We start from the raw sequence: 19,316 nt of genomic DNA, 5'->3' as shown, positions 1-19,316 counted from the left end.
TTTAATAGGCACAATATTACAACTTCACACTGTGACATAATATTTTGCCTTCAAATACATACACATAGGCAACACAAGGGACTGTTTGTTATCTTCCATGTGTAAGAACAAGTGCAATGTAAGATAAAAATGGAAGCAAAAAGCTTAGGTAGTAAAACATGTTTTCTTCCTCCTGTTTTTTCCTGACGAGGTTACAGGAAAAATACACAAGTTGTTTGTTTGTTAGGTTCCCAAGCTGCCAATATGTACAGTAGAGAAAAAATAAATAAATCAAACTTCTGACAGGTGCAGAAAGAGAGATCTCTGAGGCAAACTCTGACTCCCCAGGGTATTTAAAAAATTTTCCTCTTGCCAGACCCAAAATAAAATTCAATCTCTATGTCCAAGAAAATAAACAGTTCTGTTGACTTGCCAGCTATCAGGGCTTGTCTTGCAGTTTTTATCAGATTCATGCAGCTGAAATTTAGATTTTTTTTTTTTTTACCATAGATACCAGACTGAAAAGATACCGTTGTGGGAGAAAGGTAACATTGCATTTTGGAAATCAAAGGTTTTTAACTTATAGCAGCTGATTGACATGAACTGTTCCAGTGATGCTTGAGGAAGCATGCTTGAGCAAGCATGTCTCACTTCTTATTTCATCCCCTGTCCTCCTGGTTGGTGTTGTTTCCTATCTTCCAGTCCCTTCCCAACTATCCTTTCCGTTCAAATAACTGCCACTAAAAATTCCAGTCCAGACAAAACTGTCGAAATATGTATAAAATATTACAAAGACTGAGTTGTGTGAATGCATGGAGAAGGTGATGGAGTGATGGAGATGAGGTGAATCTGATATTTACCTGCATGAGAAATAGTCACAGCACTAACATGATGTGTGTCTTGGCCTTCTATTGCCCAGCTGTACCCACACAAAGAATGCTAGGTTTGGTGACGGCAAGTTGCGTAGCCCTTATTAACGTGTCCCTTAGTGGTAGCTTGTGCTGTGAAGGGGTGTGCTGCTTGGCTTGGAGCAGCAGTAGGATCTCCACTACAGTTTTGTGGACCCCATTTAGCTCCAGTTGTCTGACCCTGTACATGCCGCATGGCTCAGGGACCTTCCAGATGGCCACCCCAATCCCATTTGCCTCAACTGACATCCTAGTAGGGCCATAATTGTACCCTCTGTGTTTTAAAACTCAGTTCTGAGGAGGTAATCCTGGTTCTATCACAAAGTCTCATAAATTAAATTGAAATCGGCCACATTTATGGCTGGTTGTTAAAAAGCTGTAAGTGTTATGAATTTATGACACTGTGCTCATATTCAGCTGTTCACTGCTTCTGCTTCTAGGTCTTTTTCTCCTATGTGGGATAAAATTTATATTTGTGGGTGAGATCATTATAAATCTTTTATGTACCACAAGTGCAATTTTAAATGTTTGCAGGCATGGAGAACTGTGCCCATGAGATATCAGCTGTATTTCATGGGTTATTGCTTCACAGAACTGACAAAAAAAGAGCTTTGCAACTAGTATACACTCACACACACTTCTTAAGCTTACATGTTTGACCTTTAAAAGCTGGTAGGCAGCAAGAAATGTATGACTTAGGAAATAAATTGCTACATGGTTCATATTTTACTTGGATGCCAGTTTGCCATGTTCATTTTCTTTCTTTAGCAAAAACACCTTCTCAGAAGACTTGCCCATGCCCAATCCTCCAAGGCTTCTTGCTGATTCCAATTACAATTGGACAAGTTTCTCAGGAGTGAGTATAGTTTACGTACACCTCTGCATAAATCAGTGATGAAACACAGGCCAGCAGAGATGAATGCATGGCTCACAATTCATGCAAGTCTGTTGCTGAGTTCTGTAGCCTTCACACTGAGCTTTCCTATCACAGATGATAGAGATGATGTATTCAAAGGCATGACGTAGAGAGGAATATAATTTTCAAAAAAAGATTTTTTTTTTTCCTCTGGATGGAAAGATGGATGGGATGGAAAGATGGTACTAGAGCTGGGTGACCTGTTAATAGATGACAAGCTCTGAGCTAAGTTTTAAGTGTGGCAATAACTTAAAAGAGCACTTGGAAGAAATATGCTTTAGTGGAAAGCACATTGTGTTGAGAGCTGGGAAGCCTGGAGTTTCCTAGCTTTGTAGCTGGACTACCAGGACAAATAGTTTCACTTCTCTGTAAGTTACCTGCGCGATCCTTAAATCCTACCCCTGTGGATTTAACAGGGGAAGAGAGGTTGGAAAAGCTTTCTATCCTCTCTCTGTTTGCCCCGATTTCCAATTACCCATGGCACACTGTGCTGGGTGTGGGCTCTTTTCTGCCTCCTGGCCCATATCCCAGCCTGGGACCATTTACCATGCCGAGCAGAGCTGGGGAGAGCCATCCTCTACAATGCATCTCCACAGTGCTGGGGACATGCCTCTGAGACATGATTTAGTGTGAGCATCTACAGGCTGCATCTACGTTGGCTCCATCCTGTTATTCACCTCATTTGCCCATTTTGGATAAAAGGCTCCTTGAGACTGAGATTGTCCCTCACTGTGTGTTACTGCTTTTGGTATCCAGTGTAAGTATAAAAAGTAAAGATAATTTGCTGAGGTCCTTGTGTCCTCCATACCACTGTGATGAGTTGGGGAAGTATCAACTAGCTCCAGGGAATATTTCTTCATGTTTCACCTATGAATGTCCTATGTATTGTATTGGATATTGGGTAATTCCCTTATTACTTTCCTTTGTTTAACAATCTATGTAATCTCTTTAGCTTTCATGATCTTTTTACCGCAGGTGTTATGTGTTGTATTAGAGTGATTAAGTAGGGCACATACCATTGTCTCCATCCCCTGATTTGAGTAAATGAAATTTTGACAAAGAGTTGTCAAGATGGCAGTGAGAATGTTACCTCCATCAACATTCGCACAAATGTGCTTGTAAATGTTTTAATGCACATGTGCTTCCTTTGAACGTATTAACAGCATAACCTAACCACTGAATATTCACAAAGCACAAAGTAATTTCATTCATGGTTTCTATTTTAACAAATAGGCACAATCTTCTTTAATGCAACATTCATCCAACTTCATAGTGTGCATCAAAATACATTTGGATTGTTTATGATTGATGTGGTCATCCTCTTATGATTCCTTTGGGCTAGATAGAAATAGAAATGTAGGGCAGGAGTCTCCATTACTGTGCAGCTGCTTTTCTCTGCACTGTCAGCATAAACTAACGTGAAAGCTGGAGGATCTGGCTCAGCATAAATGTAATTCTGAGATGATGAGCTGCTGTGGGGCACCTACATTTCTCTTCCTTAGTATTGTTGGGATAACATCAAAAGGGTGCATGGCCGAAGGGAGAAGGCAATGGGGAAGGCAATGTAGTGTTTCAATCACACTCTTTCGCGTTGACTGTTGGTTGTGATTTTGACTCACAGTGTGTTACAGCTAAGCATTAACTGGAGCAGCTTTTGAGCATTTCTGATATAATGGAAAGCTAATGGCCCTTTCACAAAGCAGCACCAAGTTCAGTGGGACTCAGAAATAGCCAGCCGGCAACTCAGGTGTAGGTACTTTGGGGCCATAGGTCTGTATTCTGAAAAGCATGTAGGTATCTAAAGGCTCATGTAAGCACCCAATACTACTTTCCAATAGGGTTTGTGACTGCAGACACACATTTCTGAAAATGGCAAAGTTTAAGCAATTTATTCAACTATACCTGTTTTCTGGAAGTGACATAGGAGCCTAATTCTCCCTTTTTTGTGAAGCCTGAATTCTTATTTGCTTGCTTTTCAAAGTGGGGCTTATCTGTGGGACTTAGACTGCCAATGAGGTTAGGAGGTTCTGAAGCTGTTGACATCCAGACTGAAGTCTGTTTGTATCTTTCTGTAGCTGTGATCCATGCTGTCTGCAAATGTTCAGATCCCAGGATCTGTTCACTATTTGTTTTGTGAATAGTTATATGTAAAAGTAATTTAAATACTGGATCTATTTCTAAAGGGAAGGAAGAATGGAGGAAAGAAGCAATGTTGCAGTACTTCAGCAGAAGAAATCTGTCTGATATTATTGGATGTACCTTTCACTAACTTAAATGTGTCTAAGGGAAATGGATATTGCAAGAATTTTTTGTGCTCCTTGACTCTGAATATTTCGCATTGATTAGTTTTGTCTCTTTATAGTTCTCTTCCTCAGTAGAACCTGAATTCTTAACTAAAAAGTAATTAAGCCCTTAATGTGACTGTGAAGATTTAAACAAACACACAGGGAACCATTGCTTTCCTTAATCAGAGTAACCCCATTTATTTATTCTTTTTTTATATAGTCTTTTAATCCTTCTAACATTCTCCAAGACAAGCTAACTACTGTCTGTGTACCTGGGGGATTGTGCAATGCAGACTGAGTTTGCTGCAGCTTTTTTTCACTTCTGAAAAAATCACAATCCACTTAATCTGACAAGTGAAACCTTTGATTGCATGTTACCTACACAATACTGCTTTTTTTTTCTTGTTAAGGCAGAGAAGGAAATAAATGCAGAAATGTGTCTGCTAAATTTCCAAGTTAGCAATCTGTTGAAGGAAACTGTGATCCTGACAGGTGCAAACACTGGACTCTCGGGCTTAGGGAGTCTCATGAGCCTTTCAAAGGTTTCTCACCTCACCGATCCAAAATAAACTTCAGTGCTTAGGAAAAATCAAAACAAGCAAAATGTTTTATGTAGCACAATCTGGTACAGAAGCAAAGAACAGGAAGAGAGAAAGAGAGAGAGAAAAAAACCCTAAAGGTTATTTCTGTACTTTGGCCATTAATTGCAATTCTTCTGTGACTTGTCTTTTGGAGTTGACCTTTCCCTGGATGTCTCCTGTGCTGGGTGTAGCAATAGAAATGCTACTGTTTAAATACTAGCCATGTCACTAGTAGTTAAAATAGCAATTGCCTCTCTAGTACATAATTTAACAATTTACGTAATGAACACTGTGGACACTAACCCCTTACCATTGCTGCCTTTTACCTTAAGGACAGCTGCAGGTTTTGGTTCTTGACCAGCTTTCGAGGTTTGTACCACTATGCATTTTATATAGTTAAAAAAATGTCAAGAAGAAATATACTGTGAAATGGAGAGATATATCATGCATACAGTTATATCAGCCGAGGTGCAGCCTATCTGACTGGGAGGCAAATCATTCTGTGCACATCTCTCATCTTCAGGTGCTAGGAAAAGCACTGCTTGAGAGCTTTTAGCTAACAGTGGACTAAAAAGGAAAGAAAACCCCCAACACAACACTGTCTTGCTGCTTACCTTTAAAGTACAATCACTGATTACCATCTTCTGCCTAAAATAAGTGCCTTCATCACAATCCTCAGCTTCAGCTATGAGGTTTCAGCTGCAGTACCACAAAGATGTGAATATGAGCTTGTAGAGTCATTGCGTTTATCGAGGTTTCTTTTCTTTCAGCTCAGGCACTGTAAAATAATAATAATAATAGAAATAGTCTGCTCCTCTGGAAGGGCTTCTGAGATTTTGGTTCAGCCTTGAGCACATCTAAAATTAACTGTGAGACAGATATATGATACTCTGTGCCACATATATATGTGTACTCACAAACACACACATATATAAATAGCTGTAGTTTATCACATATATATATGTGTGACTGTTTCAGGAGGAAAAAAACAATGGACCAACATGCAAGACAGAAATAGAGAATCTTCCTGTCTCGAGTAGAATAAATTATTGCTGAATGCTGAGGTTAATGTTCACTCTGAATTGGGGCCTGCACAGCTGGGATTCTCAGTGCTGTTTGATCTGCCCTTTCAAGCTCTGATGATCCCGCTAAATTGCATTTAATGGACACAGGGCTGACGTGCAAAAAAAAAGAGAGGGCTTGTTATAAAACAATAGAGACAACTTAGCTCACATGCACACCTGTTCTTTGTACTTCATGAAAGACTTTGTCCTGATGAGGGTGGAAACATTTTATGAAGCACTCCACTGGCATTGTTTGCTTGAGTTTCAGAAGTGCGACTGCCATTTTCAGGTAGTCAAATTTACAGTTGCTACAGCCATGGAAGAATTTTACAGGAGGCATTTGTACTTGGCTAGTCACACCAGAACAGGATGTTGCACACCTGCACGCTGCATTGGTAGAAAGAAAACTATTCTGAATAATTATTAGCCAGACATATCTGATTTAAATTGACTGATTTCACCCATGCAGGCTACTGAAGGCTTACACAGTTGCAGTAACTTCATGGAAACACCCTCCCTACTTTTCTTGTCTTGCAAGATGGCACTCAAAATTTATCACAGCTGAAAAATGGGAATTTTAAGTTGGTGCTCTTTTGGGGATATTTATAATAGGGGTAGGTGCAAACTGAAAAATATATCCTTTCATTTCATTGAAGATTTTAGTAGATTTTCCTGGATGCTTGTTTCCAAATAAGCATGACAAGTATTTCCTTTTTTTGTTCTTTATTAAATGATTGCATGTAATTTCCAAGTTCTTAAGCTTAGATTTATATATCTATTAATCTCTTCATTGGTAAACTTATCTATGTGACCAAGATTGCTCATAAGATCCAGTTGCTGGGCCTGGTCTTTAAATTCTGACAATAAAAGTGGTCCTTGACAAATTGATATGACCCTAAAATCAATATGATGCTATATAAATCTGGAAAGAAAAAAAGCATTTAGTTGCCAGAAAAAACCAGTCAGCATCTGACTCAACTATATTGAGTCAGAATATAGAAAGAAAATGGACTGTCTCCTCCTTTTTGTACATAATCTAGACAACAACATTTAGTCTGAAAATAACCACCTGAAAACTTTACACAAACTATATGTATATTTTCTATGTATACAAAAAGCAGGGAAAATGTGCAGTGGAAATATAAATCTCTTCATACTGATGTGCTGATTGTTTTCAATCCCAACCTCAAATACATAATTGAAAGGGGAGCAGTAAGGCTGATAATTCTGTGAGGTCCACACTTATCCCTATGTCACTAAGACTGCATGTGGAATTGTGGAAAACTCTCTGAAGGATGTTTCCTATCATAGCATACTTGATATTGCAGGTAGTTAAGGAAAATTTTGGAGATTGGATAATCAAGGCCTTTTTTTTTTATATTTTCCATGTGATAACCATTTTGGGTCACTTGAGAAATGCTGGTAGTCTCTGTGGCTAGGAAATGTGTGACAGCCCTGTGTAAAGACTACTACAGGAGAACAGGTCTATATTTATGTATTTTAAGCCTACAGTGGGCCACCATGATAATCTAATTTGACATTTGGCACATTTTCCCTCCTTTCCTGACTCTTCCTCCTGAATTTACCTGAATTAGTTCCTGCTTCAAATCTGTGAGTTGTGGCTGGGTTGGGATATTAGATAAATGCCTGCGGCCGGAGAAGCCTGAGAGGTGGCCATAAGGAGAAGATCTCTCCCAGCCAGTCTGAAATTGGAGCTTTCTAGCTACTCTTCTGAACTATTCACCTGACTGCTGGAGGGGGACAAGAGCAGGATGGTTTCCAGTGGGGTCCATAGGCTGTATGGAAACATGAGAATAAGGAATAGTGCTATTGAACTTTGCATTTCAGGCCCTTAAAACTCACTCTGGAGGAGCCCCAAGGTACTTTGCCTCTCCTTCAAGGAAAGAGAACATTACTGTAAGTGGTGGAGTGTTTCTTCTGGGAAACTGATAGGAAACGTGGTTAGAAAATAGCCAGCAAAGGTGTAATGGGAATATGGAATTGTAGGGTAAGAGCAATTAGCTCAGCTACTGTAGGGAGGTAATTTAATTAGATGATTCAGGGAAAAGCAATTTAGGTTGGCTTTTTTTTCTTCTGTGTTTTTTTTTTTTTTTTTTTTTTTTTTTAAATCAATGTGTTAACTCTGGACTAGTAAGAGAGAACAGCAAGAATACAAAGCAAAGATTGTCAGTAACAGGTAAGTGTGTTGTTCTCTATGGTGACTGGTTTTCAGGCAGGCTGAAGTTGGCAAGCTGAGAAAATTGGAAAGAGGAGGCTAATTTAAAGAAGAGATAGTGTTGCTTCCAGTCATGTTCTTGCTTGAATTCCAAATGTCTGCAGATCATAGACTTAGCTTGGCCTATTAAATATCTAACTTTCAAATCTGGACTGAGATCCAAATCACTGCTGAATTTATGCTTCACTGAAGGAAAGAGATTAGATCCAGATCACTGATCACCAGAGTGTTTGCTGCAGAGAAAGTCCAGGTGTGTTTACTTAATTCCTTAATTTATTAATTTTTACCTACTTCTTCTAAATAATCTCCTCTTAACGGTGGTCAGATATCACAATTATGAGGACAATAAGATGCTCTGGACTGAAGTTTTCTGAGTGATTGTCTGTAAGACAGCAGTTGCTCTGCTATCCAACATACCTGCTTCATAGCTGGCCCCCAGCCCCTGCAAGCAATGGAGTGTTTTCTAGTGAATTTTTTTTGATAAATGTGCAGAATAGTCTGAGAGAAATGTTGAGTGTTGTCGATGGGCCACTGAGCCAAAAGCTTTGCAAAACATTAAATCTGATTGTTTCTTCTCCCTAGGAAATCTCTTTGATTCCACCTGCCATTTCTGTTTTGATTGTCGTGTTTAGTACCATAATATGAAAATGGTCCCAACGGCTTCTGATGCTAAGAATGGTAGGTGACTTAACAGAGCTCTATTTTTTGCTTTAAGTATCTTGTCTCCTTATTTCCTGTATTGAACACTCCAGGATGGAGTTTCCTCCAAATTAGAACAGCAAGTGTGTGCAGTGGCTGCTGTGGGGCTGGCCTGAGAACTTGCTTGGGGTGCCAAGCCACAGTGTCTCTGGAGGGTGCCTCCATGGAAAGGACTGGGAACTACAGAGGGCTGGGAGTCAGGAATGAAGTGCTGCAGCTGCAGAGACCTCTGCCACCTTTTATCCTTGCAGAGGCTCCCAGCGAGCTTCAGGTGATGGTGTATTACTGCGCTACTCTGCTCTTACACTGTTAAATAACCACTTTTAATGGAGGGGCTGTATTAATACACTAGTTTATCAGATACATATAAAAGGATAGCAGTTGAATAGTTTAATAAAGAACAATGGTATAATAGTATAATAACAGTTTAATAAACAACAATACTTTTGCTACAAATACATGCAACTATGTAAACAGTCTGTATCAGTAAAATTATGGTAGTTATAGGGAGTTCATTGTTAGCATTATATAATTGTAAAAGATGCAAAAATTTTAATCTGGGTAGAGACCAAGGCACTCCATGATATTTTTAATAAAAGAGGACACATGGTCTGCTTGTTGGGGAACATGATGGTCTTGGTGTCATTCACATCCCTGCACAGATTTACCCTCTGACCTTCCCTAGTCATCGAGGTGAAGATTTACAAACACAGATGAAATGCTTATGTCCATGTTTTACCATTTAATAAAAGTGGCTTGATTTTCAGAGTGTCTGTGTCTCCCCAACCTCCAAATTCCAGTGCAAATCATGATTACTTGCAACCGAGGTGAATTTGGCATCTGGAACTGTAATTAGCCTTCATCCTTCCCACTCAGTGCAACTGACGTTAGTGGTGTTCTCTGGATTTACTGAGCAGAATTTCACTCTTGGCTGAGCTCTTTAGGCTAATATTTTCAAAGGCATCTATAGGGAGTTAATGTCCAGATCTTATGGAAAAACAGTAGGATCATGGTGGTTTATTCCCTTGGATTCCTTTGGAAAAAAAAAGAGTCTAGATTTGCTGACTTTGGTCATTAAAATAGAGAGCGGAATTTGTTTCCACCCTGCAAGAAATCTTTATCAGGTCTTACTTAGAGCACTGAAATATTCAGAGTGGTGATGCTGTATTAATGATAGTATAACTATCATGTGATTTACTTCTAATCAAGAAAAGAAACACAGTTTATTAGCCTAACTACAGAATCCTGTATTATGCTAATGCATTTCCACCCAGCAGTGGGAGGAAATTTTTTCCATGACCTCTTACATTTCTGTTCCAAAGGAATGCAATTCCATATTTCTCTAGAACTGGGAGAACCCCTATTCTATGAAGAACTCGTCTGTTTTTAGGACTGATTTAAGATGAAAGGATTGGAAGGGGAAGAACTAAAAGCGCTATATCTCTCTTTGCCTTAGCACAGGGCTGGTGTGGTGCATGATCTGACACATCTGATGATGACTCTAGTAAAGGTTGCTGCTGCTCGGTCAACATCATGGGGAGGGATAGTGGCTCTCTGTCTATGGGTAGTTTCCTTCTCATTCTTCACCTGAATGGAAGACAACTTTTTCCACATCCCAGAGGTATCTCTGATTCAAGGGTTGAATTTGATGGCCATTAAGGATCAGCTAAATCAGACTGTCCTGCATTTACAGCTGTGTGGAAGTGTATGCTGCAGTCACAGAGCAGTTCATGCAGGGTAAGCTGTCAGCCAGCTGCTTGTTTATATGCTCATGCACCATGGTAATGTGAGGTGATTCAAGGTAGCTAACTTTCAAGGAGACAAGGCAATCCTTGTATTTGAGATCTCTAAAAGAAGAAAAGGTTTCTTTGCGTTGCTTTAAATATGATATGTGCTTTTTACAGTGTGAATAACATTCTTTAATATCTATATTTGGTTTAGCAACTACAACAGATCTGACTCTGGAACATAAGCCTAGAGAGCGTCTGTTTCTTTTTGTTGGAAGGACTAACCATGATAGTTTTGTTTCTTTCATAGGATAGTTTTCAGCTTTCTTTGCAAAACTTTTCATTTCCTATGAAGGGTTTTGTCTGTATTTGCATCTATCACTGGAGCTTGTACAAACTTGGAAGTACTTTCACAATATGCCAGCAGTCATTTTCCTTTCAGTTGTGTCCATCTCTAGAAGAAAGAAAGTTAGCATGCTGTGGGGCTTGAATACAGTATGTTTCCTCTTGTCATACTGTTCCAACAGTCAGGCAAAGATCACAGATTTTTTTCCCCTCAGATGGCCATAAACCATTTTACATTAAAAGTTTTCAGGTAACTATCTGTCACTAAACTAACACACAAGCAGCATGATTTATCACAGCGAACAGAGCTGGCTCAAAAATATTCATGAGTCGGTGAACATTTAGAGCTCGATCTAAAAATGTTGCATGCAAGAAAAAAAGGAGAGTATTTAATAGAAGCTTTAGGCTTTAATCTCTCTCGGCTTTACAGACATGCTAGCATATGGATTCACATGTGTCTGCCATGTGGTAGAGTTTGTACTTCTCAGAATCCAAAGCAAATAACATTTTAAGCTTTCTTTTTTAGAGGAAGAAAGGGACAAAACATTCACATACTAATAGCTCATACAACTGAAGAGGAAAAAGCTCAGCCTACTTAATCCATGTAAATGGAGAGTGATATCAAAAGCTCCAACCTGGGATGTTTAAATGGACTCCCATATACTGGTACTGAAGAAAGAGAGGTGAGGCCAGCTAACGTTTGCATGTGAAGCCCCTGGGGCAGGAGACCTGGAAAGGGAAGGTGAGAGCTGGAAAGTGGTGGGCTGCTCAACTGACAAGGAGAAGACAGGTGCCTGGAAGGGCCCATCGCTCCAAAGGGGAGCTGGGCACGGGAAGGCACGCTGCACCAGCTGGAGAGGATGGCTGCAACCTGGTGCAGAGTCATCCTAGGCATCCTCTTTGTGACTGTGCAGGGTTGAGCTCCATTAATTGAGGGCAGAGAGTAACCGGCAAATCCCAGTATGATGCATATATAAATATAGCAGTCAGCTCAGAGCAGGTGGACTCTTTGGCTTTCAGGCGGGACAGGCCTGACGGGTCTGATTGCAGGATTGGTTGTCCTTTATTAAGAATTTATTTATATCTATTTTTTGTAATGCTTTATTATTTAAGTGTTGCTTGTGTATATCAGAAGAAGAAAACAAAAAACCCCATACACTTCAGTGTGTCCTTACAACGAATCAGATATAGAAAATGCACCTCATTTGATTACTGTCCACTATTCAAAAAATCCCAGACAGTATGTTTGTTCCAAAACAAATTACCCTTAGGGATTTTTTTAGATTATAATATCCAGGGTGTTCCTATATATACAACAGAAGGGTTATTAAAAATAAATCAGATTCTTAATAATGGAATCATTCCCTTGAGTACAAGAACTGAATGGCATTTGCCAGTTGAAGGACAAAACTTGCTGTCAAAGTGGAGATTCAGAAACTTCTAATCAAAGCCAGCGAGACCCCTTCCTCCTCCTCCCTCACTGGAGACAAATACTAGCTAGCTTCCTGGAAGCAGACAGGAGGTGTATTTAAACCCACAATAACTGTGGGTGAGATGGTCTGATAGGTGACAACCCCACCAGACCACTCCGATTGCGTGACAGCTGCCTCCAGTCAGCCGCACGCTTGTAGGTATAGATAGATGCATTCTCCCGGCGGGACCCTGCAGACAGCCGCATTCTTCCAGTCTTGTGCTATAGTCAGCTCACTTTCAGCGGCTTATATTGTAATCAACTACATTCTTATATTAATATGTTATAGCCTTTCCTCCTCAGGGCTGTATGTTGCCCTACCAAAGTCACTTGCTGTAGTCAATCAGACAGACACAGCCTGATAGGTGTATGAAGGAGACAGAAGTTTTTACTGGGAGAGAAACACATATGCTATGGGCTGCTGTAGTATTATAACCCCACGCTATTACCAGACCTCTGTCCTTTAAAGTATAATAATGAGTCAGATGGCATAACCATATGCTGGCATCTATACGTTTTCACTGAAGTCACTTTACTATCAAGGACTATGCTGCCAGTTCCCAGGGGCCTCTTCTCCACCTGAGAGGCTGGAGTGTCACACTTGATTTGTTGTTTGTCCCTAAGGAATATCTTCCTTATTCACCTCCATACTGGTGGCTGTGTAGATGTTGCCTAATGAGCAGCTGAGGCCTCTTAAAGTTTCTCAGGATTCTTACATTAACCTCCTTCCCCTCTATCCTGCACCTGGTTCCCCAAATCTTATTTTAATTACAGGAACTGTCACTGAAAGAAAGAAGAAAATGGACAATTGCCTTTTCTAGGTAAAACCAAGAGAAAGGCCAGAATGGGGAAGAGCTACAAACTTCTCTGGCCTCCAGATTTTAATGAGCCTATTAGTATGTGGAAATGCCTACCTCTCAGTGTGCAGAGTGCTGACAAGCAGGTATCATTCATTAGGTTGTCTTGCTTTATATAGCAAGACATTGCCTACAAAAGAGTTTTGGAATAAAGCAGTTCCTTTTTTTCCCTCATGGGTTTATAAATTAGTGGTGGATTGTCTTTCAGACTGGAAGAGCTTTGGAGCTATTTTCCTGCATAACACCTTACTCACTCTAGAAGAACCCACAAAAGCCAAATGTCTACCAGGGACAGCAATTATTATCTCAAGATACATCAGATATTGTCCAGGATGCTGCTGCCCTTCCACTGGTCTAATATAAGGGCAGTAGGAATATGAGAGAATTGCTGGAACTAATATTGGTTCATTTGTCTGTTTCTAATTCACCTCCCACCGATACAGTCAGCTATTACTGTTTTGCCAACCATCACTATTTTCATTCATGTTGCACTTAGGTCATCACTTGCTTCCTTTGAGATGTCAATAGCAGTAAGTTCCGGGACCTCAGTCATTCTCTCCTGTAGACAATGCTGTGCACCCCAATGAATGAATTTAGTTTATCCTTTTTTTTAAGACAAGAACCTAGTCTATATTTTTTCACTTGTTTAGACTAGATATAACTCTTAATACTATATAAATTACCATATATAAGAATTACCATATATAGTATAATTTGTAACGTAATTACCATACATAATTACTGCAACTAAGAGATGATAGTTCTTTGAATCAGTAATACACCTTTGGACCATCATTTGGTGTCACCATTGAGTGACTCAAACTGTCACCTTTGGGACACTATGCCAGAGAAGCTGTCTTGCCTGTAAGGTAACAAGACAAGGCCATCATCAAGTATGATCATTAAAGGCTCCAACGGCATTTCTTACAGGAGTAGAGGTGAAGTGCCTGCATACTGTCCAAATTCCTGTGCAAGTAATTGTAGTCTGCTTCTCTGAACTCTTTCTGTAGTTTTGATAACAACTTTTATTGACGTATGAGCTTTCTGAAGCTATTGTTTAAGAACTGTTAAACAGTAGATACTTGTAAATAAAGCAGAGTCTTGTGTGGTGCATCACTTTTCAGAGAACCTGGAGATCCACTGGAGCTGGAAGGTGCTATGTAATTGTAAGCTCACTGTTGTAAATAAAGTAACTTAGTCCAAGTCTTCCCTTATTTACAAATGGTGCAGCTTCATTGCATTTACCGTAGCTGCATGTTGTGCAAATTGGAGTAAAATCTGGTTCATTAATTCTAATTCTGTTCTGGCTGGACAAACAGATGATGCGCCCAGACAGAATTGTCATTGCATATAAAAGAAGTGCTTTACATATTTTCAAAGTATCATTAAGACGCTTATTTGGGCTGCAGTCTAGGACCATCTCAGAACACAACCCCAATGACATTGCAGCTGTTGTGCTTAGGCATTAAAAAGGCAGTCTTTCCTTTCATTGTAATAATTTAAAAATTACCAGTCATGTGTGGACTTTAAGAGCCCAACTCTCAGCCCACGTGAGTCAGGATGGGAGTCAGGGCATGTCTTTCCATTGAAGCGTGTGTGCTTTGAATCACTCTGTGGGTTTTCAGTGCCCGGCTAGTGACACCAGGTAGTGGACTGTTTATTGAAATAATCCAAAATAGTTAATATCTGAGGACAGCGTTCATGATGGCAAGCACAGCATAGGTGGGAAAAGGGGCTTTTCAAGCACTTCTTTTAGTGTAAGGTTGGAATTCCTTCTCTCAAGTGAAACGAGGCAATTCTTTGGTGCTGTTAGCAGTAGGACTACCATCCCCACAGCCTTCTACTCTACAACAGCTCTTTGAATCTGCAGGAATAACGTAATGGTTAATCTGTGATTCATTACAATGTGTGAGTGTGCCTGTGTTGGAGAGGTAACATCTCTCTTCCTGCAAACAGCAATGCTGTATGAGTGTAATCTTATCTTACGTTACGCTCCAAGCAGCATTCCCTTTCACCACGCGCTGTATCTGTTGTTAAGTGTTGGCTCCTTGCACAACTTTGTCAGCCCTATTTTTCTCATAGAGGGGGGTCCCATTCTGATATTGCTCCAAATTGATGTTGCACAACTGTTGAACATGGCTGAGAGCTGTGCTGTTCCTGGCAGTAAAGCCCTGGTTGCCATAAAGCCACAGGAAAGGCACTTCATGCTCTATCTTCATATGTGGGCTTCTGCTTAAAGGATGCAGCACAGTGCACAGACATTGCTAAAAGGTCAAAGAGTTGCTTGGGGTTTATTTTAGCTCACACTGTCTTCACTAGATTTTGTCATGTGGGCCTATATAATGAATTATTTATAATTTGTAAGTATATAAATTATAAATAAAAATATATTAGTATTTTATGTGGAAAAGCATATTAAAGGAAGGCAATTCACATGATCAGGATGTTAGTTCATGCAGCACCTCACATCAGATGGCAGAACTGTAACAACAGCTTGATAATAACAGACAGTAGATCCTCAGGTTTATGCAATAGGAGCAGTTTCTATCTCATGTACCACATTGCTACCTGTCATAGAATCATAGGAAAATTCAGGTTTGAAGTGACCTTAGGAAGTCATTTAGTCCAACCTGTGCTTTGCAATTTTCTTTGCCACTTACTATACAGAAAGCACATTCACAATGGCAGAGGGGATCTGAAATAGTTTCAGCATCTGTTTGCAGTGGTAAGGTTTTGTCACCCATGGTGATGTTTGGCAGTAGGTTAGTGGGCAGTGGGTTAGTTCTCCTGCAGGAATTAGTGGTGTTTAAAAGAGCCACAGAACACACACGTCTCTGCAAATGACTGAAAATCCAGAGGACAGTCTGGATATAAACATATGCACAGAAGCCTACCAGTAATATGGAAAAAGAGTCCGGAATTATTCTAGGACAAGTTCTTCACAAAGATACGTGATATTTTAGGAAGTGAACAACAGCACCTACAAAATCATTCCCTTTCTAACCTGCCTTCATATGCAGCTAGATTTTCTTCCTAGATTTGCATCTGTCTGAATGAACTATTTCAGTTCTGTCTCAAATATTTACTGTGTTCAATAAGGGTGAGAAAGTACCCTTCACTGTGGGTACAGAAATGTGAGCGTTGTGAAGAAAAAAATTGTAGTGAATGTTACTGTAAGAAAAATGGACCTTTTGATTTTTCAGTTTGTCATAGATATAAGATTTATTAAGCATCACAGAAAAATGCTTTAAGTCCACAGATATTTCACATATCAGTATGAACACACTGCTGTGCTAATTGGTTCAAAGAATTTCCATTCATCTCAGTTGGTTAGAGCGTGGTGCTAATAACGCCAAGGTCACAGGTTCAGTCCCTGCTCACTGCAGGGGGGTTGGGCTTGATGATCTCCCAAGGTCCCTTCCAACCCAAAGCATTCTATGATTCTCTGATTCTATGTCCATTACATGCACAGTGTTTTTTTTTTCTTTCTTCTTCATCAGTTTTCAACTGAGGCAACACCTGTAGGATCTTTCCTAGATCACCCAAGAACACTGGAAAACAGGTCAATCCTGGGCATAGAGGGCTACAACCAGGCTGGTTACTTTAATTTCCTGACACAGCTGGTGAGGGAGCCAACTAGGGAAGGCACCCCACTGGACCTGTTTGTGAACAGAGAAGGGCTTGTGGGTGATGTGATGGTTGGAGGCCGTCTTGGGCATAGCAAACACAAAATGATAGAGCTTTTAATTCTCAGAGAAGTAAGGAGCGGGGTCAGCTCAGCAGAACTGTTACCTTGGACTTCCGGAGAGCAGACTCTGGCGTGTTTAGGGGCCTGGTTGACAGAGTTCCTTGGGAGGCAGTCCTGACGGGCAAAGGACTACAAAGAGACTACAACAATGTTGTGAGGTTATGCAGGGAGAAAATTAGAAGGGCCAAAGCCCAGGTAGAACTTAATCTGGCTACTGCCATACAAGACAATAAAAAATGTTTCTATATATTAACCACAAAAGGAAGGCTGAGGACAATCTCTATCCCTTATTGGATGTGGAGAGAAACCTAGTGACAAAGGATGAGGAAAAGGCTGAGGTACCCAATGTCTTCTTTGCCTCAGTCTTCAATAATAAGACCAGTTGTTCTCCTGGTACCCAGGCCCCTGAGCTGGAAGACAGGGTCAGGGAGCGGAACGAAGCCCCCATAATCCAAGGGGAAATGGTTAGTGACCTGCTACACCACTTAGACACACACAAGTCTATGAGGACAGATGGGATCCACCCAGGGGGACTAAGGGAGCTGGTGGAAGTGCTCACAAAGCCACTTTCAATCATTTATCAGCAGGCCTGGCAAACCAAGAAGGTCACAGTTGACTGGAGGTTAGCAAATGTGATGCCCATCTACAAGAAGTGCCAGAAGGAGGATCTGGGGAACTACAGGCCTGTCACTCTGACCTTGGTGACGGGGAAGGTTATGGAGCAGATCATCTTTAGAGCCATCATGAGGCACATACAGGACAACCAGGTGATAAGGTCCAGTCAGCACAGTTTTATGAAAGGTAGGTCCTGCTTGACTAACCTGATCTCCTTCTATGACCTGGTGACCTGCTTAGTGCATCAGGGAAAGGCTGTGGATGTTGTCTACCTAGACTTTAGTAAGGCCTTTGACACTGTTTCCCACAGCATTCTCCTGGAGAAACTGACTGCTCATGGCTTGGATGGGCATACTCTTTGCTGGGTAAAAAACTGGCTGGATGGCTGGGCCCAAAGAGTTGTGGTGAATGGGGTTATAGATTACAGATTATAGATTATACAATGGTTTGGGTTGGAAGGGACCTTTAAAGGTCATCTAGTCCAACCCCCCTGCAATCAGCAGGGACGACATCAACTTGATCAGGTTGCTCAGAGTCTTGTCCAACCTGACATTGAGTATCTCCAGGGATGGGGCATCTACCACCTCTCTGGGCAACCTGTTCCAGTGTTTCACCAACCTCATTGTAAAAAATGTCTTCCTTATATCTAGTCTACATCTAGCGTCTTTTAGTTTAAAACCATTACCCCTTGTCCTATCGCAACAGACCCTGCTAAAAAGTTCCTATCTGTTCCTATCTTTCTCTGGGTTAAATCCATTTGGTGGCCAGTCACAAGTGGTGTTCCCCAGGGCTCAGTATTGGGGCCAGTTCTGGTTAATATCTTTATCAATGATCTGGATGAAGGGATCAAGTGCACCCTCAGTAAATTTGCAGATGACATCAAGTTGGGCAGGAGTGTTGATTTGCTTGAGGGTAGGAAGGCTCTACAGAGGTATCTGGACAGGCTGGATTGATGGGCCGAGGCCAATTGTATGAGTTTAAACAAGGCTAAGTGCCGGGTCCTGCACTTGGGTCACAACAACCCCATGCAACACTATAGGCTTGGGGAAGAGAGGGTGAAAAGCTGCCTGGCTGAAAGGGACTTGGGGGTGTCGGTCGACAGCTGGCTGAAATGAGCCAGCAGTGTGCCCAGGTGGCCAAGAAGGCCAACAGCATCCTGGCTTGTATCAGGAATAGTGTGGCCAGCAGGACTAGGGAAGTGATCATCCTCCTGTACTCAGTGCTGGTGAGGCTGCACCTCGTATACTGTGTTCAGTTTTGGGCCCCTCACTACAAGAGAGATACTGAGGTGCTGGAGCACATCCAAAAAGAGCAACGAAGCTGGTGAAGGGTCTAGAGCACAAGTCTTATGAGGTGCAGCTGAGGGAACCGGGGTTGTTTAGCCTGGAGAAAAGGAGGCTGAGGGGAGACCTTATCGCTTTCTACAGCTACCTGAAAGGAGGTTGTAGAGAGCTGGGTGTTGGTCTCTTCTCCCATGTAGTTAGCGATAGGACAAGAGGAAACATCCTCAAGTTGTGCCATTGGAGGCTTACGTAGGAAAAACTTCTTCACTGAAAGTGTTATGAAGCACTGGAACAGGCTGCCCAGGGAAGTGGTCGAGTTCCCATCCCTGGAGGTATTTAAAAGACGTGTGGATGTGGCACTTAGGGACATGGTTTAGTGGCATGTGCCTTGGCAGTTCTAGGTTTATGGTTGGACTCAATGTTCTTAAAGGTCTTTTCCAACCTATATGATTCTATGATTCTATGGTTCTATGAATTCTATAATTTTGACTTCTACTGGCAGAGTGATCCATGGACAAGGTAGTGAATTGAGGGATCTAACCTCAGCTCTGCTGAGGAGCTTATCTATGGTCTTCACTTCTTCGATACCTAGTTCTACATCT

The sequence above is a fragment of the Pelecanus crispus genome, chromosome 3, assembly GCF_030463565.1.
Source record: "Pelecanus crispus isolate bPelCri1 chromosome 3, bPelCri1.pri, whole genome shotgun sequence".
NCBI lineage: Eukaryota > Metazoa > Chordata > Aves > Pelecaniformes > Pelecanidae > Pelecanus > Pelecanus crispus.
Note: the sequence above shows the minus strand (reverse complement) of the source record.